The 26,327-nt window shown below is 40.8% G+C and overlaps 1 long non-coding RNA gene across 2 annotated transcripts in view; it reads left to right on the top strand.

The window, feature by feature from the left end:
- Window positions 1–11,171, top strand: part of LOC306652559 — a 30,156-nt gene extending 18,985 nt beyond the window's left edge. For both annotated transcript variants that reach the window (XR_013761452.1, XR_013761453.1), the window contains one exon: window positions 10,715–11,171. This is a non-coding gene — a long non-coding RNA (uncharacterized lncRNA). The remainder of the gene's footprint in view (window positions 1–10,714) is intronic.
- The last annotated feature ends 15,156 nt before the right edge of the window (window positions 11,172–26,327 follow it).

The raw sequence follows: 26,327 nt of genomic DNA, 5'->3' as shown, positions 1-26,327 counted from the left end.
TTGACATGATTGCATGACCTAGTTTGAGTGTTAAGTTCTGAAACCAGGTGTTCCAAGGACCCCTTAAATCTGTACTTAATTCTTGCCTCCACTTAGTCACATTGTCAAGTGTAGCCATAGTTTCACAAACATAGGGTAATGTGGAATTACATTGCAGAGGCATTGTCATTTGCATAATATCTATTCTTTCATTTGTGAGATCTATTTGTTGCTGCAAATTTAGGATACCCCTTGTGTTAGTGTATTAGTTTGGCGTTGAAGAGCAAAGACTTCACTGACTCTGGTAGCCTGTGCATTTAGCACTGCGGCATTAGCACCAGTTTGTACTAAGGCTATCATGGCAGCAGTTGAAGCAGATAGGACAGTGATAATGATACTTGAAAGCAATGCAATAAGTCCAAAATCTCCTATAGCATGTATTAACTGTACATTTTTAGTAAGAACTATTGGTTAGATAGTATGAGTATCATTTGATATAGCCCAAATGTAAGGAGGTACTCTAGCTAACAATGCAGTTGAAAGCCCAGGAGACCAACAATTGGTCAGGAAGCTCTGTGTAGAATCATCACAATATATAGATATATTGGTGGTTTGATTAGAGACAATGAAATAAAATGATGCTGAGCACAGTGAGGCACATTAAACATTTGTGAAGATGTTCCATTAAAATGAGTCCCAATGAGGAAAAGTATAGTTGCTTTATCTTAACATCCTTTCTGATTACATAATAATTGAGTACCTAATAGTGAGGCACTTCCAGAAGAATTATAATATATTTTCTGTGATCTTGGGGCAGATTCTGAGTCATTTATTACTAAAGATCTGGCAAAGGATGAAAGCTACTGAGTAACTCTAAAGGGAGTGTGACTTTGCACACACTGGCGGGGATGGATGTCTGCCAATGGTCTAATTCTGTTTACATTTTTAGTGATATTGGCAGGAATCCATGGGCAGACAGGCAGGCTGGGGAAGACATTTGTAGAACTATTCTTAGGTACAGAAGTTAATTTAACTGGTCTAAGACCTGTGATGATTCCTATAGTATGATCTAGGAGAGTATCAAGGCATAAACAGATCACGTGATCACATAATGAGAGTTCAGAAGTGAATGAACAGTTGGACAACTTCATGAATAGTCAACTGTCAGTAGTGTTAGCAGTAGTATTAAATTGAGCTTGACGAGGAGGTGCTGAAGTGGCAGGAATGCCTAAGGAAATACTAGAAGTTAAGACAGAAGGCAGGATTTCTGCATCTAAGCCTAATGGCAGCACCATGGATGGATTGGGGATTCCAATTATCATTGCACCAGTGCACTGTGAATTGACAGTGATAACAGCACACTTTAAGAAAAGCAAAGTGGATGGGGAAGTATCAACATCAGGAGCCATTTGTTGAACCTCCTGAGCTACCCTTTTTGATCACCCCCCAAGTTTCTGGAGGTACATGTTGACCTCTTTCCTTTCTTAGTTTTCTTGTTGTTTTGATGATTGTCCTTGCCTAGTTGAGGAGCCCTCTGTGTACTCAAGGCGGAGTCTCTTCATTTCCTCCATCGTGGTTTGCCAACATTTTTTTCTTGTTCCCTCCATATGACATAGCGTGTTTGATTGATCTGGCTGGTTTCCAAATTGGTGTAGATTCAGTTTCTAGGAAAACACAGGCAAAACCTCACCCCTGAGTTAGTAAAGGGTGTGGTTCATGAAGGCAATTTGATAGGGGGTCTTTCCAATACACCAATGTCAGAGGAGTGTTACCAGGAAAGGAACCCCAATGTTTCATGGCCGGTGAAATACTGTGGTCATCAAAGGATAAGAAATTAAGAGTGAACAGAATGTGATTGAGAGTGTATGATGGGGGCATATGTGTTCCTTCCTTTCCCCTTTTTCCTTTTTGTAACTGAGTTTATATCGCATGGTGTGTTCTTTGTATAATTCCTTGCCCTTGTGGATTGTATGGGATTCGTGTAATTACTCTGATATTCCAAGGAGATGCCCAACTTTTGAATTTGTTTGAGGTGTATGCAGGTCCATTGTCTGTTTTGATGGCCCAATCGGGGGCAGTTCTTTATACTCCTAGGTGGTCAGAGTGGAATGCTCCCCTCTGCAAGTTTACATCCTTGAGACATAACTGCTGTGAGCCAAGAACTAGGACAATGGATTCCTTCAGGAGGACCTCATTGACTTGAACCCTTATGAGTCTCTTGTTGAAAATGGACCACAAACATTTAAGGACTGCAAGTTTTATAAGGAAGAATATGCAGGCTAATCCTAACATTGTAGTAGGATTCAGCATATTAAGCAGGTTCTACTTAAAGTTGATAACACAGACCTCTCCTGGGAGGGAGAAGGGGACCACAGTTGATGTTCTAATGTCCCAAGAAGCAAGCACACCTTACATCCTTTATAGGTTAAGTTCTCTTTTGTTCTCCAGTTTTGTGGGGGCCAGCAGGGCCTCTAAATTCCAGAGGCACATGGATTTCAAGTCCTCAGTTTCCTCAATTTTATCCCCTATTTCTACACTAACTGCCTGTCCCCAGTTCTGGCTTTATTTTTCCCTTTTTGCTTTAGGAATTCCTTAGTGCTGTAAAGACAGGTGGTGATGATGGCTCTAGCTGCTTCAAAGTGGGAGGAGATGGTGTGGGGCAAGCAGTTTGGAGTTCCCTTTTAGAAATCAGGTTATTTGAGGGGTCCAAGGAAGAAGTCTGGTTGGGGAAGAGCAGGTTGTAAAGGCATCTGGGGGTAGGTGCTTCTGTGAGGGAAGAAGAAGAGAAATGAGTACTGAAATGAGATTAATACAAAATAAATGCTGCAGCATCTGGAACATGTCAATGAATATCATGATGATGACCGAAGTTAATAATCTCTTACCAGGAGGTAGAAGAACTGAGAAATTGTTCCCATAATAAGGCCTAACAAAGACTGGAGAGGACAAGACCTTTGTGTGGGAAAATTAACACTGTCCAAGTTATTAGGAGTGTAAACACAACATTTAACTTTCAATGTCATTGATGTCCCCAGAAAATATAGCTAAGCTACTTGATGTCATCTGATTTTTGTAAAATATCCTTTTATTGGTATACCTGTGTTTAGTAGAGATCTCTATAATTTCTGTTATTTAGGGCTAGATAATTATGGTAGTAAAAATAGTTTAAGCCTACCTGTGTAGCTTACAAAGGATTCTGGGCCTTAAACTGACTAAAACTTTCTGACTCTGGCACATTCTCTTGAAAATTATATAGGCACACTTGTCTAAGAATCTGTCTTTTGTAGCTTCCAGCCTTTACAAATTCTAGCATGCTAACACAAGTGTATTATTTAAATTGCATTTAACTATTGCTTCTTTTCGACTCTGTAACGTAGTACAATACTCTATAACAGTTGCTGTTTAACCATAATTGTATAAACCCTAATTTTCAAGAGTAATTGTTCTAAAGAAGAAAATTTAATAGACATGATGTTAAGAGTATATTTGTGTTTCTAAGAAATCCTTGTCATTTTAACATATAGATTGAACATTGGTTTATATCAGTACATTAGTATTTGACCTTAGAATAAATCTTAAGTAGCTTTAACTGGTTGTTTCACATACATATAACCAACTTAGTTACACACAAACTTGTTGAAATTTGCCCTTTACTTACACATAGACTGTTTTAGCACTTACTTAGACCCTCGTGTTTACCACATAAGCATTTTCTTACCCAGAAACACTTTGTTGTTTATAGTACTCTAATGGAAACACAGTTAAAACATTTGGAGCCTTTTGTATACAGAATTGTGCCTGTAAGGACTTAACTCTTAGTTACATTGTGTTTAGTGATAACACAAAGCAATCTTTAAACACTTTTTATCCACCAATCTACAAAAATACCAATAACGTTTAAGTATGTTATCCCCTGAAATTTAAGGAGTTATGAGTACTTGATGCTATTTAATAATTAGCATTTTAACTTTGCAAATCAATCAGATGTATCTAACAAACACATTTGAGTAATCTTATATGTTAAGCCTAATTTATTTATTTTACTCTAAAACCAAGATATTAGACAATAGTACTGAACAGTATTTACCAGCTCTTTCCTGTTGAAGAAAAGTCTTAGAATCAATTGATATTAGACATTTATAAACATCAACATTTTATTAGTTTGACCACCTAGAGACATGCGAGGCAATTTCAAAGACATTTCACTCTTATTAGTTCACCCAATTTAAATTGAACCTTTTTAAATCACGTGATTCAAAAATATTTGGATCCATTTTTTAAATTTTAATTTTATGCATGCTTAATTTTGAAATCATGTACATGATTTTTAGCAGACACATGACATATACATAACACAAGAATAAAGACCTTGTAACGTTTATCTCCATTGCACTGTAACAGATGTTCAAAAATAACTTTAGAGTTGAATAAAAATAGAACTGATCAGAAAATCATTAACCTAGGTATGTAGGATCAAAATTGTGAGCTCAAAAAATATTGCATTTAAGAAAAACAAAACAAAACAAGAATCCTAGAAGAAAAAATGATAAAAGCTATTAATTATAGCATAAAAGGCTGAGGAAGAGGAAGGCAGAGAGAAGGGGTGAGAGGAAGGGGTGGGAGAGAGAAAGTGATTTAGTTCCTTCTTTGCTAGGGATTTATTTTTAAAGCTCGCAGGACACATAAGTGCACTTGATGGAAATACTGAGGTGGGCTTTGAGCCTGAACAGCTGATGAAGCATAGATTCCTTCTCCTTGTAAACTTTCAGTAATTAACTGTACTCCTGCTCTATTATTCCTTTCAGCTTGTTGTTCACATTGATCATAGAACCCTGCTCTCCATAGGAGGTTCTCACCAGAGTCCAATATCATATGACACAAATCTTTCCAGTCCTTGGGAGGGTTAAGATCTAGACTAAAATTCTCTATTAACTGAGTAGCGTAAGGGGAATGAATACCATCTTCTTGAACTGCTTTCCTAATAATGGTAACTGTCTTTTGTTCATGAGGATACCAATGCAAATGTCTCTGTGCTGTTTGATTGACATTTACTGTAAGTGCTTGTAAGGGAGCTCCCCAATTACGATCCCTAGTTTGACATAAATCATTAAAATGTGGCCCCCAAGGTTTATTATTTGAATATGCTGGAGGAGGAGAAACAGATTCTTTAGCTACCCATGTGATTCCCTACTTTCATTTGATGGTAATATAGAACTCTGGCCACAAGAGGCAATACAGGATAAAGCTGACTAGGCCTTGGCTGTGGGTGATCCTCATCCTCTTTATCTCTAAATTCCTGTGGTTTTTCTAGCTCTTATTTTTCCCTGTTTTGTACTGGTGCCTGTTGATCGGCATTTATTGTTTCATCTTCTGTCCCCACGCTCTACTTGTGCAGCCAGAATATCGTGTAAGTCTAAGTGCTTTTCCTCAAGAATCCCCCTAAGACATGCTAAAAGAGCAGTAACAAATGGATAAAATGTGAGAGGGTAGGTTTTACCCTCCTGTATCTCCTTTATATGGGCTAAATGTATAACTCTCTCCCATGATCCAGGATCCCATATTCTACCTAATGCCACCCATGGGGCACAATTTATAACATTGTCCCATATCTTTATAGCCTCCTATTCCAAGTCTTTTACTCGCCTACTCCTTAACAGCACTTGTAACGCTCGTGCATGGGAACTCAAAGTGAAGGCGGTAGATTCCCCATAAGGAGGTCACTCACCCAGTGGCTCTGTGGGCTTTGTCTTCCTCTGAGGCCCCACATTGGATGCCAAAATGTTGTCAAATGTGGGTTGGTCTCTTAGGAAGGGAGTGAGTGCAAAGGTACCCCTTAATTCAGACACTGGGAGCCAGGTTCTGTGACGCAGACTCGGTTTATTCAGGAAGTGTAATTGTTTATATATGGAGTGAGAACCAATCATATTAATGAGACAGCCAGGCCACTGCTCAGGTACATGTTTACAATACCATACTACAGGGAAGAGCAGACTTCTACTGGGGACCAGGAAGGCTCAAGAGGCATTGGTTCATCACAGAGTGTACTCATGTGACATGAAGAGAGCCCAGTGTTCTGTGCTTAAGCCCAGTCCATACCTTGAATCCATGCCTGGTACACCCTAGGATTCTCCTCATTAATGTATGAAATGTCATACCCTCCCCCTTTCAGTCTTGGGTGAGATGCCTTATGGTTTTATTTTCTATGAATGTATAACTGGCTGTGCCATCTTTTGGGTTAGAATATACATTGTGTAGCTTTTTCCATTCTTTGGCTTTTAACTTCCTGTGTCCTTATGATTAATCTGTGTCTCTTGTAAGCACAGTACCATGAAGTGGTGTTCCCCACCCAGCTCCACCTTTTAGTTGCTGTAGTTTAGTCTGTTTGTATTTAAGTAATTATTGATACTTTGGGTATTGGACCTAAATCATATTATTTTCCATTTGTCATCTATTATTTGTTCCCTTTTTCTCGTATATGCTTGGATGATGATGATGATGATGATGATGATTATTTTGGTACTGGGGATTGAACCTGGAGACACTTTGCCACTGAACTGCATCCCTAGCTCCCTCATTTTCATATTTTGTATTTTTTAAAATTTTTTCCTAGTTTTTGATGGGCCTTTATTTTATTCATTTATTTATATGCAGCACTGAGATTTGAACCTAGTGCCTTCCACATAGGCAAGTGCTCTACCACTGATCCACAACACCAGCCCTCCCTTCTTTTAATTTTTTTTTTTTAGTTACACATGACAGTAGAATCCATTTTGACATAATTATACAAGCATGGAATATGTCTTATTCTAATTAGGACCCCATTCTTTTGGATGTACACAGTGGTGAGATCCACTGTGGTGTAGTCATATATGTACGTGGTAAAGTTAGGTCAGATGCAGTCCACTGTCTTTCCTTCTCTATCCTCTGTCCCATTCTTTCATTCTCCTCTGCTTAAACTGTTCTGTTCTCTCCCCTCCTTGTTTTACATTAGCTTCTGAAAATCAGCAAAAACATTAGGCCTTTGGCTTTTTGGGACTGGCTTATTTGACTTAGCATTACAGTCTGTTGCACAGGGTCTGCAACTATGGAGGGGACCCACAGCTGATGCTAGCAACTATGGGGGACTCAATCAGTGATTCACACATCAAGATCTGAGGAGAACTTTATTCAGGAGAGATGGAACACTTGTCACATAGGAAGCTGCTTCTGTATTTACCGCGTATAACACTGTCTTTTATATGATCGCAGTTAAGCGAAACACACACCTTAAAGACTAAGCCTTGTGTAAGCAGTTACTAGTTTATTTTTTGGCAGATTATATATGTGTAGCAGAAGGTAAAACACAGCCATGTGAATGCAGAAGGTGACAGTTTCTCAGACCACAGAAGAACTGTCTTACAGCCCACAGAAGAACATTTTGTTCACAGAACACAGGAAAAGGGTGACGGGATCCAAGTCCCCTAGTGGCCTGAAAGGTGCATGCCATGTTGGCCTCCTTCCATGGGGCATAGCAGAGCCCTAGTCCCCAAGTGGCCTGTTTGGAATGTCTGTCTCCTGACAGAATGCCACATAGGCTTACTTCCAGAAGGGGCCCACAGTAGCTTCTAGATCAATTATCTGACAAACATGATAAAGTCATTCTTCTTAATGACTGAGTAATACTCAATTGTGTGTGTGTGTGTGTGTGTGTAATATATATATATATATATATATATATATCACATTTTCTTTATTCATTCATCTATTAGAGGGCACCTGGTTGTCTCCATAGCTTACCTATTGTGAATTGAGCTGCTATAAAAATGGATATGGCTGCATCACTGTAGTATCCTGGCCCTTTTTATTTTGAGGCAGGGTCTAAGTTGCTTAGGGCCATGTTAAGTTGCTGAGACTGGCCTCTAATCTGTGATTCTCCCTCAGCCTCATGAATTGCTGGAATTATAGATTTGTGCCAGCATATCCAGCAGTCAAAGTATTTTTTTAAATTCTGTTTTTGTTTCTACTGTTACCTTGTGTTTTAGCTTATTCTTTTAGTTGTTGCTGTATTATGAATTTATAACTTTTAGTAGCAGTAATAAATAATGCTTTACCATGTTACAGATAATACAAGAAGCTTAGAGCACTGACTTTACTTAACTCGTTTTGCTTTCTTGTTTGTTTTGCTTTTTGTATTTTAATTCTACATATATTTTAAATAACAAAATATTTATATCATTGTTGTGTGAAATTAGTATTCCTTTAGACTTCACCTTTATTTACCCTTCTGGAGGTCCTCATTCTTTTCAGTAGTTCCTTATTTCTTTCTGAATTCTTTTTCCTTCTGCCTCAAGAACTTCTGTGTTTCTTTTAGATCTAGTCTGCTAGAAGCCAGTTTTAAGTCACCTACTATTTATTTACATTTGCCATGCTAACGATGTCATTTCGTTGTCTTCTTGTTTCCATCGTTTCTGTTGAAATGATAGCTGTCAACCTTATTTGAAATATAATGTCTTTTTAAAGAGTTATCTTAGATTTTTAGGTATTTCATTGTGAGATGACACATTGAAACATATGGACTTATATTTTTGTTTCATGCATTTATGACTGGAGTCTACTATCATTTTTGGAAAACCCTTGGAGTGCTAGACCTTTTTAATGCATTCATTATATATCTTTATTTTCTTATTTTCCTTCTTAAACTCAAGACTTTTTTTTATTGAGCTCTCAGATCACTAACCCTGTTTTCTTTGGTAACTAACCTTAAATCTTCCTGTTTAAAGTCTTCACTGATTATTTTTTAGTTCTAGAATTTTTAATTGCTTCACTTTTTATGAATTGGAGTTCTCTGCTAAAATCCTCACTCTTGTCTTCTATTTCCTTGGCAATAATTGTTGATATTTTAGAGTCTGTATTTGGCAGTTCCAGTGTCTGAAATTCATTTGTTTGTTGGCCTCACAGGTCAGTTTCTTTCCTGTTTTGTTTTGATCATTTGTTCCTGCCTCCTAGATGCCTGGGTAGCTTTTGATTGATGCTGTACACTGTGAATAAAACCTTGTAGAGGCTGAAGATGATGTCCTCTCCCTCAGGAGGATGTATTGCATTCTTTGTCCAGCTGTTAGAGGGTGATGTTCATCACCTTTACCCAGTCAGGTATGAGGACATTCTGGGCTTCTGATGCTGTGCAGACTGCTCCTGTTCAGTTTTGGCTTTGCACTGAGCCTTCACCTGCAGGAGACTCCATTGGAAGCCAGAGTATTCACCAGGGCTCCTCTTTTCTGGTGGACACTCATCCACAGGTTTTTTAATCTCAGATTTACTGGGCTGTTGGGGGCCCTGCTTAGTTTTTTAGCTTCTTCATAGATGCTTTCTGCTTACATGCTAGTTCTCTAACAAGCTTTGGCTTTTCCTCCTGGGGAGGAAAAGTAGAGAAGGTATTCAGCTCACTTCTTTGCTTATTCCTTCTCTCTAGGATCTTAGCTCTTTGAATTTTTTAAAAAAAATTCTTAACGTTTAAATTTTTTCTGAGTTGCTCTGTGGTGCCTTTAAAAAGCTGGACAATTTGTTTTCTGATTTGGAGGTATTTTGGGAAATGGTGTGTCTGGTACTAGCTGCTACCCCATCTCAGCCAAAGTGAGTCTCTTAACATACCTCAACTCTTCTGTCTTCTTCTGGAGCAGCTTAGATGGAAAGTTCAGTGAGACAATTTGACTGAAGACTTTGGCGTAGCATGTCAGCATGTGCTTCATTCTTTTTCATGGCAGTGTCGTTTCATGTCAATGTGAAAGCAAAGATTAATTTCCTATGTCACTTGCTCTATTGCCTGTAGACAGAGACTTGTTTACTGAAAACAGCCTAATGGGCTAAATTTATATAGCAGAAGTGTAATTACCTTCTGTTTTAGTTTAAGAAATAAATCAGAGGTTTTAAGGTTGATGTATTTTTACTGCTTTCTATCGAGTTCAGTTTTTACTGATTGAGGTATGTATATTTTTAGGGGTTACAAATGAATCTCAAGAGAGACATCACAATATCAGTTGAGAATTTAAACTTATTATACTAAGGCGTAATTTGTTTCTATCCCAATGCTTACATAAATAAATTGACACACTACTTTTAAACTGCCTTAGTTTACTCATCTGTAAAATGGAAACAGTTCCATCACCTATTTCAAAGGATTGATAAAAGGATTAAATATTGTGTATAGTTCTGCATTGGTCTCTATATCTTAAACAGGGTGGTTTAAACAGAAATTCATTTTCTCTCACTCCTGGAGGCTGGAAAGTCCAGTATGGTGTGGACAGTGTTCTGGTGAGGGCTGTCTACCTGGCTTGCAGATGGCTGCCTTCTTACTCTTTGCTAAGAAAGCCCTTCCGCAGTTCTTGGGCACAGGCATTGAGGATCTCCTTCTTCCTCTTATAAGACCTTCAATCCTGTTGGAGTATGGTGCCACCCTTATGACTTTATTTGTCCTAAATACTTCCTTAGTGGCCCATATCCAGAGTCCCACAAGAGGCTGCGGCTTTAGTATGTGAATTTCAGGGGAATGCCATTCAGTCCTTGGCAAACTGGGACAGATGCTCCCTGACTTAGAACGGGCTCCTTCCCAGTAAAACCATTACATAGTAGAAAAGCTGTAAAGTTGTAAGCCAGGAACCTTCTGTACATAAAAGTACTTAAAATAGTCACCTGTCACATAGTAATTAAATTAATTATGGTTGTGTGATTCTAAACATTTCCCCCTTTTTTTCTTTTCTAGTTGCTGACTTTGGATTACATTTTAGAACAGCAGGAATAGTGATTTCTACCCATCAGGACTGCTAACTAAGAAGCTACAGAGAATCCTATGTAAATGAAGGGTGATCTCCTTTGCTGCCCCTTTACATGGTGAGACCCCCGTATTTCACCACATCCAGGAGTGCTTATCCAGCACCGTCATTATGAGTGTGATGAGTTTGTTTTCCTTCACAATTCCAGCCATGAAGAGACTTCTTGGGTGGAAACAATGTGACGAAGAAGAAAAATGGTCAGAGAAGGCTATTACTGCATTGGTGAAAAAACTGAAGAAGAAGGAGGGAACCATGGAGGAGCTGGAGAAGGCCCTGAGCTGCCCTGGGCAGCCCAGTCACTGTGTACCATCCCCTGTCCACTGGACAGCAGGCTGCAGGTCTCCAACCAGAAGGCACTGCTTCATGTCATTTACTGCCACATGTGGCGCTGGCTGGATCTTCAGAGCCTCCATGAGCTAAAGCCCCTGGAGTGCTGCAGGTTTCCTTTTCACTTCAAGCAGAAGGTGTCTGCATCAATCCCTACCACTATAAGCGCATAGAAAGCCCTGGTGAGTGTGTCTTTCTGTGTTGATTGCTTTATGTGCCAAGCCACAGATTATGCATAGTCTTTGAAACAACAGAATTTTTCTCTTTGGTTTAATTCAGAAGTATCAAGGCAACTTGTGTGCATGTTTGTGTGAGAGAAAGACAATGTGAGCCCATGTGTTAGTCTGCTGGCTCTCTCAGTGAAACAAACACCTGAGATAATCAACTCTTAAGGAGAGAAGGTCTGTTTGGGCCACATTTTAAGGAATTTCAGTTCATGATCAGTTGGATTCCTTGCTTTTGGGCCTGTGGCCAGGCAGTGCATCATGGTGTGGCATGCATGACAGATCAAAGCTCCTCTCCAGTATGGAAGCTGGGGTTCTACTCTGCCCCTCAAGGGCATGCCCTCAAGGACTGGAAGACCTTCAGTAGGCCCACCTTTTAAAGGCCCCACCACCTGCCAATAATGCCACTCTGGGGAATAACCTTTTAACACGTGGCCTTTGGGGTGCATTCCAAATCCAAACCATAGCAGTCCATAACTGTTTCCTACATTTTAACAGCTTAGAAGTCTTTAATCAGCTATTTTGGGAACAGGCTGTGAAAATTGTCACTGTAGTACTGTAAAGATAGAAAGAGCCCGCACCTGTGTAAACAAAAGCCTCTTCCCTAATTGCCCTCAAACCCCTCATAAAAGCTGCAAAGAATCTTCACCTCTTATCCGTAAAGGCCAGGCAGCTGACCTTGCCGGTGCCAAGGCAAACTTAAAAGATAATGATAACACTCCTCTCGGAGACTCAGAACTTAACATCATATATATAATTTTATGTCAGCCAATTAAAAAGAACACTGTAAAACTTTTCGCCTTTCATTATAAATAGGCCTGTTGAACAAAGGCTCGGGGCCTCTTAGCATCACCGGGTTACCTTGTGAGCAGAGGACCAGGCTCGAGCTTGCCAATAAATGACTCTTTGTTGCTTGCATTGATCGTGGTCTCTGGTGGTCTTTGTGGGGTCTCGAGCCGCTGGGCATAACATATGGGGGCTCGCCCGGGATACCCCAAGCCCACCTAGACACCTGATCATAGAGTCATAAGTGACATCATTGGCCGGTGAGTAAGGCATTGCCGTATTTCTGTCTGGATTGCCTGCAGGTTCTGGTTCTGGGCTGGCAAAGTCCTGGCGGACGCGCTATAGAACCCCAGCAGGGTCTCAGGAGACGTCCCCTCGACTCATCTGGGCAGCCTGTGTGCTGCATCTGGGCGACTTTGTCACGTCTGGGCAGCCTGTGTGCTGCATCTGGGCGACTTTGTCGCGTCTGGGCGGCCTTTGTGCTGCATCTGGGCAACCTTTGTGTTGCGTCTGGACTTTTGTTTTTGTCGACAAAATACCAACTAGCCAATTGTAATCTAGCGCGCAATATATATATGTCTGTCTGTTTGTGCATTTGTGTATTGTCCTGTATGGTCTTTTCTCTTGCCTCCTATTAAAATTCTTCGGTGTGTTAGTCCACTACTGTTCTGTTTCTCATTCTTAAACTTCTCATCTCCAATCTGGAGGAAGATGGGTCTATAAATCTCCTGACGGAGAGGAGAAATACTAACCAATGGTCAAATTCACTTCATCCTTTTGGAATTATACAGGAAACAGGATTTCAACCGGATAGACAACCAGCGGAGGCTGTCTGCTGTAACAACATCTCCAACCCACGCCGGCGTCGTCTGATTCAATTTCTTTTTTATCTAACCTTTACATTTCTCCTCCTCTCCATAGTGGGATATCTAGTTGCTGTAGAAATGGGCCAAACTCAGAGTACCCCTTTGGCCATAGTAGTCAGCCACTTTGGGGAGGCTCAAGCCAGAGCCCACAATTTGTCAGCTGAGATCAATAAAAAAAAATTTGTAACCCTTTGCAGGTCGGAATGGCCCACCTTCCAAGTGGGATGGCCCCCAGAGGGAACCTTCAACCTTCCAACCATCCGAAAAGTCAAAGAGAAAGTCTTCCAATCAGGGAAAATTGGCTACCCAGATCAAATTCCATATATTCTGACCTGGGAAAGCTTAGTAGACAGTGATCCTCCAACCTGGCTTTCTCCCTTCCTACCGCCACCGCCCTCCCCCACAACTGAAATGCTTGCCCTAAAGAAGTTAGGCTCCTCAGAAAAGCCCACAGCTCCTCACCCCATTCTCCCAGAGGAAGATTCAGACCACCTTTTCTCTAACCCCCCTCCGTATATGCAAGCCCCTATTCCTCCTCAGGACCCAGGACAGGAGGCTGCAGAAGAAAGAGAAGCTGCTGCAGCCGGAAATGAAGAAGAAAGAACTGGCTCGGGAGGGCCAGCAAGGAGAACGCGAGGCCGAGTTCAGCGGGCAGCCTACCCCTCCCAACCAGAAGCTCCAGATTCTATGATCGCTCTGCCACTCCAAAAAACTGGGCCGCCAGACAATGCTGGCAATACCCGGCTTCAATATTGGCCCTTCTCTACGAGCGATTTATATAATTGGAAGAATCAAAATGCTAAGTTTTCTGACAATCCTAAAGACTTAATTTCCCTTTTAGATAGTGTCATGTTTACTCATCAGCCTACTTGGGATGACTGTCAGCAGCTACTCTGGATCCTGTTTACGACCGAGGAGCGTGAAAGAATCCAGATGGAAGCCAGAAAGTTGGTCCCAGGGGACGACGGACAGCCTACTGTAAACCCTGACATAATTAATGCTTCTTTCCCCTTGTCCAGGCCGCCACAAGATGAATGGGACTACAATATGGCTGAAGGTAGGGAGAGGCTCCGGGTTTATCGCCAGACTCTAATGGGGGGTCTCCGGGCCGCAGCTCGTAAGCCCACCAATTTGGCCAAGGTATACTCAGTAATGCAAGAAAGGCAGGAATCACCTTCAGCTTACTTAGAAAGATTAATGGAAGCATTTAGACAGTACACTCCTATGGATCCAGAGTCACCCGAGAATCAGGCAGCAGTAGTAATGAGTTTTGTTAACCAGGCAGCACCGGATATAAGGCGTAAGTTACAGAGAATAGAGGATTTAGAAGGGAGAAGTATTCAAGACTTAATGAGAATAGCCCAGCGGGTATTCAACAACAGAGATGCACCAGAAGAAAAACAGCTTAGGGCTACTAGGGAAATGACTAAAGCATTAGCAGTAGCAGTGCAGGGCGGGAGGACAGAGAGAGAAAGAAACAGACTCCCGAGCAATCGGCCACCACCTGGGGACTCCAGGGCACATGAGCTGGGTCAGAATCAGTGCGCCTACTGTAAAGAGGAAGGTCATTGGGTTAGAGAATGCCCTAAAAAAAGAAACCACAGATCTAGAGATAGTAGAGGAACGACTAGGAGATCATCAGTCCTGGTCACCCGAGATGAAATGCACGATTAGGGGCAACGGGGTTCGGAACCCCTCCCCGAACCCAGGGTAACTCTGAAAGTGGAGGGGACTCCAGTGTAGTTTTTGGTGGATACAGGAGCTCAATATTCAGCTTTGACTGACCCTCAAGGAAAGATTTCAACAAGCGCCTCATGGGTACAAGGGGCTACGGGGATTAAAAAGTGCCCCTGGACGACCAAAAGAACAGTAGACTTGGGAACGGGAAAAGTGTCCCACTCATTCTTAGTCATACCCGACAGCCCCTATCCCTTGCTGGGAAGAGATTTATTAACCAAAATCGGGGCCCAAATTCATTTTAATCCCAAAGGCGCCCAGGTAACAGATGGACAAGGAAAGTTGTTACCTATGCTAACTCTTACGTTGGAGGATGAGTATCGGCTACACCAGCAGCCGCAATCCCCTGATAAAAACATTAAAGACTGGGTACAGCGGTTCCCAGACGCTTGGGCAGAGACTGGAGGAATTGGGCTAGCTAAACATCGGCCTGCCCTCTATATAGAGACAAAACCAGGAGCTAACCCCGTTAGGGTTAAACAATACCCCTGACCAGGGAGGCACGGACAGGAATAACCCCCCACATCAGGCGACTGCTGAACCAAGGGATACTACGACCTTGCCGGTCGGCATGGAACACCCCCCTGCTTCCAATACGGAAGCCCAACTCAAATGAGTACCGCCCAGTACAGGACCTAAGAGAGGTAAACAAAAGGGTGGCGGACATACACCCTACTGTGCCTAATCCGTATACACTTCTGAGTGCGCTTCCTCCTTACAGACAATGGTATACGGTTCTGGATTTAAAAGATGCCTTTTTCAGCTTGTCTCTAGCTCCAAAAAGCCAAGAGCTATTTGCCTTTGAATGGACGGACATTGATATGGGTATCAATGGACAACTCACCTGGACAAGATTGCCGCAAGGATTCAAAAATTCTCCCACTTTGTTTGATGAAGCTCTACATGAGGACTTGGGTGAGTTTAGGAAAAACCATCCCAACCTAACCTTGTTACAATATGTAGATGATCTCCTTGTAGCCGCTGAAAACTGGGATGAATGCATCCGAGGAACAGAAAATTTACTCCAGACACTGGGCAACCTGGGATATCAGGCATCAGCAAAGAAGGCCCAAATCTGCAGACCTGAGGTAACGTACTTGGGCTATCTCTTAAAGGGAGGAAAACGATGGTTAACTCAAGCCCGAAAAGAAACTGTTCTAAGAATCCCAAAGCCTCAGTCCCCACGTCAAGTAAGGGAATTCCTTGGGTCAGCTGGCTTCTGTCGACTATGGATTCCAGGGTTTGCAGAATTAGCCAAACCACTGTACGAGGCCACAAAAGACAAGCAGCCCTTTAATTGGACAATAGAGGCAGATAAAGCATTTCAACAAATCAAGGATGCCCTCTTGTCAGCCCCGGCCCTGGGACTCCCCGATGTTATTAAACCGTTCTTTCTCTATATAGATGAAAGTAAAGGGATAGCAAAAGGAGTCTTGACTCAATACCTAGGCCCCTGGAGGAGACCAGTAACATACCTGTCAAAAAAACTGGACCCGGTGGCTGCAGGCTGGCCCCCATGCCTACGTATGATTGCTGCCACAGCCCTAATGGTAAAAGATGCTGATAAATTGACTATGGGACAAGAATTACATGTGATTACTCCACATGCTATTGAGGGAATCCTGAGACAACCTCCAGATCGATGGCTCAGTAATGCTCGGCTCATACATTATCAGAGCCTATTGCTTAACCCTCCCAGGATTATTTTTCAGGCACCCTCAGCTCTCAATCCTGCTACGCTGCTGCCTGACCCTGACCTGGACACACCCATACATGACTGCTCAGAAGTCCTAGCCCAGGTTCATGGGCTTAGAGAAGACCTGCAAGATCATCCGCTGCTCGATGCAGATGCAGTGTGGTTCACGGATGGGAGCAGTTTTTTACATCAGGGTCAAAGGTATGCGGGCGCAGCAGTAGTAACTGAGACAGAGGTGATCTGGGCTGAGACCCTACCAATAGGCACCTCTGCCCAGAAGGCAGAATTAATAGCTATGACTAAGGCTCTGACGATGGGAGAAGGAAAAAAATTGACCGTATACACAGACAGCCGTTATGCCTTTGCAACTGCCCATATTCATGTGGCTATTTATAGAGAAAGGCGAATGCTAACAGCAGAAGGGAAATCTATTAAAAACAAGGAAGAAATTGTGTCCCTGATAGACGCCCTTTGGTTACCCAAGAAATTGGCTATCGTACACTGCCCTGGGCATCAAAAACCAACTGATCCAGTATCTAGGGGCAATTGTTTAGCAGATAAGATGGCACGAGAGATAGCCCTTCAGAGAGACTTGATTATGGTTGCTCAACTCCCAGACTCTGGCCCACGAACCCTTCCAAAAGACCCAACCTACACAGAAGAGGACTTATCATGGATTCGCCAGCAGCCAAAAGCCCAATACTTAGACGGATGGTGGAAAGACTCTGAAAGCCGGATAATACTTCCAGAACTGTTGGGATAGAAAGTGTTGTGCAGGCTCCACCAGACCACCCACCTGGGGACAAGAAAATTACAGAACTTGATGCAGCAAGCAGGAATTAGAATTAAAGGTGTGCAGAATAAGATAGAACAGATTGTCAAAAGTTGCAGGGTTTGTAAGTTAACAAATGCAGGATATAGTAAGTGGGAATCAGGAAATAGATTAAGGAGAGATAGGCCGGGGGCATATTGGGAAGTTGATTTCACTGAAGTAAAACCTGGAAAATATGGGTATAAATATCTATTAGTCTTTGTAGATACTTTTTCAGGATGGGTCGAAGCCTTTCCCACCAAGCGAGAAACAGCGCAAATAGTGGCTAAAAAGATTTTAGAAGACCTCCTGCCAAGGTATGGATTTCCTGTAATGATAGGGTCGGACAATGGGCCAGCGTTTACTTCCCAGGTAAGTCAGGGGCTGGCTACAGTACTTGGGGCAAATTGGAAACTACATTGTGCTTATCGACCCCAAAGCTCAGGACAGGTAGAGAGAATGAACAGAACTTTAAAAGAGACCTTAACTATATTAACCATGGAGACTGGCGGTAACTGGGTAGCTCTCCTTCCCTATGCCCTGTATCGGGTGCATAATTCTCCCTACAAGATGGGACTCACCCCTTATGAAATCATGTTTGGGACCCCACCTCCAATACTCCCTGATCTGACTGAGCGGCTCCTAAAAGAAGAAAATGTAGATGATTTTGAACTTTTATTTTCCCTCCAGGCCCTGCAGAGGGCCCACAGAGAAGTTTGGCCAAAGCTCAGAGGCCTGTACGAGTCAGGCCCACCTCCTGTTCCTCACAACTTCCACCCAGGGGACTGGGTCCTAGTGAAGCGACACCGACAGAGTAACCTGGAGCCTCGGTGGAAGGGCCCCTACATGGTCATTCTGACTACACTCACCGCTCTCAAAGTCGACAGCATCGCCTCCTGGATTCATCACACCCACGTTAAGCCGACTGAACCCCTTGCTGACATTGTGCTTCCTGCCCTAGACGACTCAACGTGGAGAGTGGACAGGTCCAAAAATAACCCACTAAAGATCAAGCTTTGCCACCACCGACTGTGATTATGTTCTTACTTTTGCTTTGTTATTTTGCCCTGGCCACAACCATGGCTGTGGCTCCAGTTTTTGGAGCCACCAACCTCAGCCCACATCAGCCTTATGAAATCACCTGGGAAGTAACCAACCCGGCGGCAAGAGTTCCCAGCCTGACTGTGACTGAATACCACCCTTTATGGACATGGTGGCCTGACCTGCAAGTAGACCTTTGCACTTTAGCAAATGGGGCTTTTTCTGTGGGAACAGGCACTATTAGCGTTAATGAAGAATTACACCTAAGTAAACGGGCCCTTTCAGATACAGTAAGTGGGAGAACAAGGAGATTTAACTGTGTTTATACTCGGGGGAGGGAGGAACTCCAGCATCTCCCCTTCTATGTGTGTCCTGGTTATTCTCACCAGAAAGAATGTGGAGGGGAAGAATCGTATTTCTGTGCTAAATGGGGATGTGAAACCACAGGGCAGGCTTATTGGATAAAAGCCTCTCGTGATTTAATTGAAGTCAAGCGAGGTGAAAAAGCCTCATGTAGCAGTAATTGTAACCCCCTGTTAATCACCTTCACTGATAAGGGGAGGCGGGACAAACAATGGACAAGAATCCGGTAATGGGGGTTACGCCTCTATGCTGAGGGACCTGATTTAGGGGTTGTGTTCACTGTTCGGATGATTATAAAGCCATTCACCCAGTCATTAGGGCATAACCAAATTTTACGCCCCCCAGCCTGAAGAATTCTGGTCATCCCCCCTACCCGAGGTCCAAAAATTATTAAATCAGTTACCTCACGACCAACCACCCGCTCCTTAAGTGCCCCCTACTTAAGGATCACACAACCCCACAAACAGTTGATTGTAAATCCAATTCAAACAGAAGTTCATCCCCTTCTGAGTCTTTTGTCTTGGTCCTTCATGGTGCTCAATGCCACCCACCCTAATATGACCCGGTCCTGCTGGCTCTGCTATGACACTGTTCCCCCGTATTATGAGGGAGTAGCAGTACAAGCGCATGTTACTATCTCCACCAGCCTCCAGGACTGTCGTTGGCGATCCAAACAGTCCCTAACCCTAGAGCAAGTGTCCGGGCAAGGGCTCTGTTTAGGAAAAGTGCCCCATGTCAGCCGATCCCTCTGTCACTCGACTTGGGGAATCCAACCTCAGGCAGAAAACTCTTTTATAATACCCCACAATGATACCTGGTGGGCTTGCTCCTCTGGACTCACCCCCTGTGTCCACTGGAGTGTGTTAAAATGGTCAAAGGATCACTGTGTTCTAGTCAGATTGGTTCCGCGGCTAATTTACCATGAGCACCAGAGTTTTATGACTATGATTGAACAAGGATGGGGCACGAAACAGAGCCCCATTCGACAAAAATGGGAGCCTATTACTTCTCTAACTCTCAGTCTGCTGCTCGGAGCTAGCCTGGGAGGATTAGGAACTGGAGTAGCATCCTTAGTCACTCAGAGCCAACACTATTCTAATCTAAGAGCAGCAATAGATGAGGACATAGAGCGTTTAGAAGATTCAATCTCTCATTTAGAGCAATCTTTAACTTCCCTAGCCGAAGTGGTCTTACAGAATAGAAGAGGTTTAGACTTAATATTTTTACAACAAGGAGGCTTATGTGTTGCCCTAGGGGAAGAATGTTGTTTTTATATAAATCACTCTGGGACAATCAAGGATAATATGGCAAAAGTCAGAGAAGGACTCACAAACAGAAAGAAAGAACGAGAAGCTCGTCAGAACTGGTTTGAATCTTGGTTCAATTTTTCCCCTTGGTTAACTACTCTAGTGTCTGCTATAGTGGGACCCCTAATATTGTTGCTACTAGTTGTAACTATAGGACCTTGTATAATCAATAGGTTAATTGCTTTTGTTAAACATAGAATAAATACGGTACAACTAATGGTGCTGAGGGCCCAATATCAGCCCGGGAAGCAGTAAGGGTTAAAACTAGAGAGACCCAAGATTGGCTCTCTAAATCTTGGAAAGGGGGGAATGTAAAGATAGAAAGAGCCCGCACCTGTGTAAACAAAAGCCTCTTCCCTAATTGCCCTCAAACCCCTCATAAAAGCTGCAAAGAATCTTCACCTCTTATCCGTAAAGGCCAGGCAGCTGACCTTGCCGGTGCCAAGGCAAACTTAAAAGATAATGATAACACTCTTCTCGGAGACTCAGAACTTAAAATAACATCATATATATAATTTTATGTCAGCCAATTAAAAAGAACACTGTAAAACTTTTCGCCTTTCATTATAAATAGGCCTGTTGAACAAAGGCTCGGGGCCTCTTAGCATCACCGGGTTACCTTGTGAGCAGAGGACCAGGCTCGAGCTTGCCAATAAATGACTCTTTGTTGCTTGCATTGATCGTGGTCTCTGGTGGTCTTTGTGGGGTCTCGAGCCGCTGGGCATAACAGTACCAATACCACTAATTTTTAGTGAATGTTGCATTTATGGATTAATTTTTTGTTTCACTTTGTTCTATGCATTTCTATAGACAGATTTAGCTATGAAATATATCACAAGAGGAGAAAATTAGGAAATAATATGCTGTTGCATGCCATCGACATACACGAGGGAAGTACATCATGGTGGGCAGTTGGGACTTACCAGTTTGTCTACAAGAACAGCACTTATCATCATCTCTAGTGGAGGACATGAAGGAATTACACTGTGACATCATTTGTTACTATTATAAGATATTCCTAGCTTTTCATGTGTTTTCCTTTTTGGAAGTAAAATATATCCAACTGACCTTCCATACCTGAGGATTCTGCATTCATATATAGAACCAGCTGGGGATTGGAAATATTCAGAAAAAAATACATCTCTACTGAACACGTATAGTTAATTTTCTTCCCATTATTCTCTAAACAGTAGAGTATAACAACTATCTACATAGCATTTGCATTGTATTAGGACTTATAAGAGATTCAGAGATGATTTACAGTGTGGACAAGGATCTATTTAAGTTATATGCAAATCCTACACCATTTTTTATAAGGGACTTGAGCATCCACAGATTATAGAATCTGAGGAGAGTCCTGGAACCTGTCTCCCATGGACAGATGACTATCTTTATTGTTTTATTTTATTTTTTAATTTTTAAATATTTTTACAGACTGTATTTTGATTAATTGTACACAAGTGGGGTACAAATTTTAATTTCTCTGGTTGTACACAATGTAGATGCACACCATTCAGGTAATCATACATATACATAGGGTAATACTGTTGGTCTCATTCTACTATCTTTCCTTCTCTCACGCCCCCACTCTCATTTCCCTTTACACAATCCAAAGTTTCTCTATTCTTCTCTTACCCCACATCCTACCCCAAGGCCCATTATATATCATCATCCACTTATCAGAGAAAATATTTGGCCTTTGTTTTTTGGGATTGGCTTATTTCACTTTGCATGATATTCTCCAACTCCATCCATTTACCTGCAAAGGCCATAATTTTATTCTTCTTTATGGCTGAGTAATATCCCATTGTGTATATATATATATACCACAGTTTCTTTATGCATTCATTTATTGAAGGGCATCTAAATTGGCTCCACAATCTAGCTATTGTGAATTGAGCTGCTATAAACATTGATGTGGCTGCATTACTGAAGTATGCTGATTTTAAGTAATTTGGGTATTAACCTAGGGGTGGGATAACTGGGTCAAATGTTGGGTCCATTCCAGGTTTTCTGAGGAATTTCCATACTGCTTTCCAGAATAGCTGCACCCATTCGCAACTCCATCAGCATGGATGAGTGTGCCTTTTTCCCCACATCCATGCCAGTACCTATCATTGCTTATGTTCATAGTAATAGTCATTCTAATTGAAATGAGATGAACTATTAGGGTGTTTTTGATTTGCATTTATCTAATTTCTAGAGAGGTTGGGCACTTTTTCATATATTTGTTGATCACTTATATGTCTTCTGTGAAGTGTCTGCCCAGTTCCTTAGCCCATTTACTGATTGGGTTATTTGTATTTCTGGTATAATGCTTTTTAAGTTCTTTATAAATTTTGGAGATTAGTGCTCTGTCTGAAGTGTGTGTGTGGAAAAAGATTTCCTCTATTCACATTATTGTTTTGTTTGCTGAGAAAAAGCTTTTTACTTTGAATACATCCTATTTAGCGATTCTTGCTTTCATTTCTTGTGGTATGGGGATCTTGTTAAGTAAGTCTGTTCCTAAGCTAACATGAAGAAGATTCGGGTCTACAGTTTCTTCTACTTGGTGAAAGGTCTCCAAATACCTAGGTCCTTGATCCATTTTGAGTTGAGTTTTGTGCAGGGTGAGAGAAAGGGGTTTAATTTCATTTTACTGCACAGGGATTTTTGTACCATTTGTTGAAGAGTCTATCTTTTCTTCTAAAATGATAAAAATGGGGAAAAAAATCCCTAAACACTTTAATTATGAAATGCTAGAAGTTAGGTTTATAACATACACAGTTAATTTTGTATGGTCTGTAAACCTTGTGATTATTTTAAAATATATTCTGCATTTGGGATGGAAGGACTTACTTTTCATTGAATTCTAAGGTGACTATTCCCCCAAAGTAGTAAAAAGTCATAGTACAATTTTCTCTTAGAAAATTTGGAAGAAAATAAGAATTCTGGGAATGTCATTACTTAAAGTTGTTCCAGAAGCTCTGAATAGTGTGCTCAGAATTTCAGATGCTGGAAGTCAGCCAAGATTATCATTACTTGCAGATGATATGATCGATTTAGATAACATTCATGAGGTACATTCTTGAAACGAAATTGGTAGGCAAAAAGCTCTTGATATGTTTTGTCAAAGGATTTCCAGAAAGCCCATATTAATTCACAGTCGTGCCAAAAGCACACTAACCTTCTCCCTCACCTGTGCCCATATCATGGATGAGCACTGTGTCTGTTCACAGGAAACTTTTACATAGAAGCCCATGGAGAATCTATTTTTTGAATTGTTAGATTCCCTTAATCTGTCAATGTCTAGTTAAAAAGTATAAGGGAGGGAAAAGTCCCAGTCCTACTAGCAAGAGAAAAAAATAAATTTCTTGAAAATAATCTAAACTGTACTGAGTATTATATGAAGGTAGTAAAGCTTTACTGAGAGAGAATGAAAATTCAAATAAACAGGCAGTGTATGTTCCTTAAAGGGAAGGCTTAATATTGTGAAAGCAGTTTAGGGTATTTTCTTTCCTACTTTAATTTGTAGTTTAAAGCAAATTAAATTAAAATGTGATGTTTTCTGAGATTTGAATAATGAGTTCTGAGTATTACCTGGAAGAATAAAAGATGAGAATAGGTAGCTAGAAGAGTTAATGGAAAATAAAGAAATTTTTGACACCAGGGTTAATAAAATGTTACAAAACAATGAGTAAATCATAAACAAAACAGGAGAATAAACTCAAACTGCATAAAAAATTTAAGGTTGTTGAGCAGCATATCAAATCCAGAGATTCTCCTAACAGTCCTCAGTAACACAGTTAGCTGTTGGGAAGTGTAGGATACTGACCTTGTACCATATGTGCAAATGGATTACTGAGTATTTTTTAAAGGCAAACAATTAAAAAGCTAGAAGAAAATGTATTTGATCAAAAAGGTAAAAATTTTTTTTCTAAGCATAAAAAGCAACATAATGGATTTGAAAAGTATTTCAAACTTCCTTAGGGTAAAAAATATATCATAAGCCAAATTGAAAGACAAAAAATTAACAGGAAAATAAGATATAAATTATTAATTTCCTACCTCTACATGCACAGCTCTTTAAAAAATAATAAGAAATCTAGAACCACAGTAGGATAAATAGGTAAGAACATGGACAGTGAGTTCAGGGGAGAAGCACAGAGGGCCACATATGCAGCCTCCCACAGATTAAAACATTTACACCATGTTTCAGCAATCCACTAGAAAACTTTTGCTTTTAATGATAATCCATTTTACATGCCTGTGTGTGGCCTTATTGGGAGCATGATTTCCATATTATAGTATCAAAACTTGATAAAATTGCTACCTGGTGGCCTTGCATATTAAGATGTTTTCCATATTGTAGCATGTAAAAATGATAAAATAGATGACCTGTGGACCTCAGTACTCATTTGAAATCTACCTTGTGGCATTGAAAACTAATAAGGAAACTGCCATGTGACCCTCAATACTGACATGCTATCCATATTGTAGCTTTAAATACTGATAATGGGGCAACCTTGTGGCCTTTTGCATGAAAAAGAAAATCCATGTGGCTTTAGTTATTAATGCCACTTTTATTCATGCAGATCATATAACATCATATATAGTGTAGCCTTTAATGTTAATATGTTAACAATATGGTGGCAATTGTTACTACTAATCATTCCCTGCAGGCCTTTAGAAATAATCTAATATTCACATAGAGCTTCAATTCTCATATACTAACTGCTCTGTGGCATTAATGCTACTAGGACATCTGTATTTGAAAACTGAAATTGATGTCACACCTCCCTGGGACTTTCCAAATTAGTAAATTATTCTCCTAATGGAATTTAAACTAATATCACAGATGCACTGTGGCCTTCAGTACTGACCAGATACCCATTTTATAGTATCTATAACTGATCAAATAGCTGCCTTTTGGACTTTAGAGCTGAAAAGACATTCAAATTATAGCATGAAGAAGTGATAAAATTGATACATTTTGGCATTTAATATTGCTATGTTGCCCATGTTATAGTATCAGAACTTGATCAAAGAGCTTCCCTGTGTCCTATCATTTATATTTTCTTTGGCTAGAACTGTAACTCACAAATATGATGCCTTTATCTAATCCAGATCCAATAATTTTATAGAAATAATTAACTCACATTTGGCTTGGAATAGAATAATTATATTGAAAAATGGGATAAGTATCAGAGTAATTTTGATTAATATTGAAATGATATCAGTTTAAAAGATGAATGAAATATTGAGATACTATTTTAATGTATTGCATAAATCAATGAAATCATTCAGACCAAAGGTAAGAAAAGTCTCAAAATGTGGAATTCACAATTTGAGAACCAAGTCGTTTGTTGTCTGCACTGTCCCAGGAAACATGGGGCATGATCATGGCATTTCACTGCTAATAATTAACAATTTTATAAGCAAAATATGCATAGTTTCTCAGCACCTTAACTCACACTTCAGTTACCCAGTGGCATGTCACTGTCCTGTGTAGAACTTAAAGTGCTGACAGACATGCTGCTCATGACATCTTCATAGGGTAAATGAAGATTGCATATTCTTAACTTTGCCAGTGGAACACTGGGACATGGAATATGCAGTAGAAATCATAACCAGGAAGAGTTCAAACATCCCTCCATGTCTTATTCCATGTTCAGAATACTCTGCCGCCTTGGACTGTGACCCTTCTTGTTAATGTGCAGTGTCTCTGTGGGTACCTTCAGGCAATGACCCTGTGTTTTGGAAATCCTGACACTCCCACACTCACAATGATTTCATTGGATTTTGAATTACTTCCCCTCCTCTCTCTAAGACAAGCTTGGTGGAGCAAGTTGATTTCAAGTTCTGATCACTACGCATCACTTCTCCTAGAGTCACAGTATTGAAAAAAAAGAAAAGGATTGGAAAAGTGCCATTTTATTATGCTAGTTTTCATCCTCATGTCTTCGATAAATGTCCCCTTGAACAAGCAGACCAAGTAAGAAAAACTCCATTTCCTGAATGTAAGTTTCAAATTTAAATTCTAACACTATTCCCCCAAATGCATCATGTGTGTGTGTGTTTGTGTGTGTGTGTGTGTGTGTGTGTGTTTTGAGGGGACTGCTCAAATATATACTATACTATTTAAACATGACCAGAAAATATACATATTGTGCAGCAAAATAAAATAAAATGATCAGTGTTACTGATTTTATGCTGTAGTTACACTGTGTAGTGAATAGTTAATGAATTAATTATTCCACAGTTAGCCATTGTTGCATCCAAATACAGTCACATTTATCTAGGATTAGGTTTAGTGTATTGCAAAATGCAGTGGTTATTTTAATACATCATTTTTATTCATGTTGAAATGATGGAAATCTAACAGATAAAATATTGAAATGTCATT

The sequence above is a fragment of the Sciurus vulgaris genome, assembly GCF_902686455.1.
Source record: "Sciurus vulgaris genome assembly, contig: HiC_scaffold_286_arrow_ctg1, whole genome shotgun sequence".
Lineage (NCBI taxonomy): Eukaryota > Metazoa > Chordata > Mammalia > Rodentia > Sciuridae > Sciurus > Sciurus vulgaris.
The sequence above is the reverse complement of the archived record's forward strand: the minus strand, read 5'-3'. Positions and strand labels throughout refer to the sequence as shown.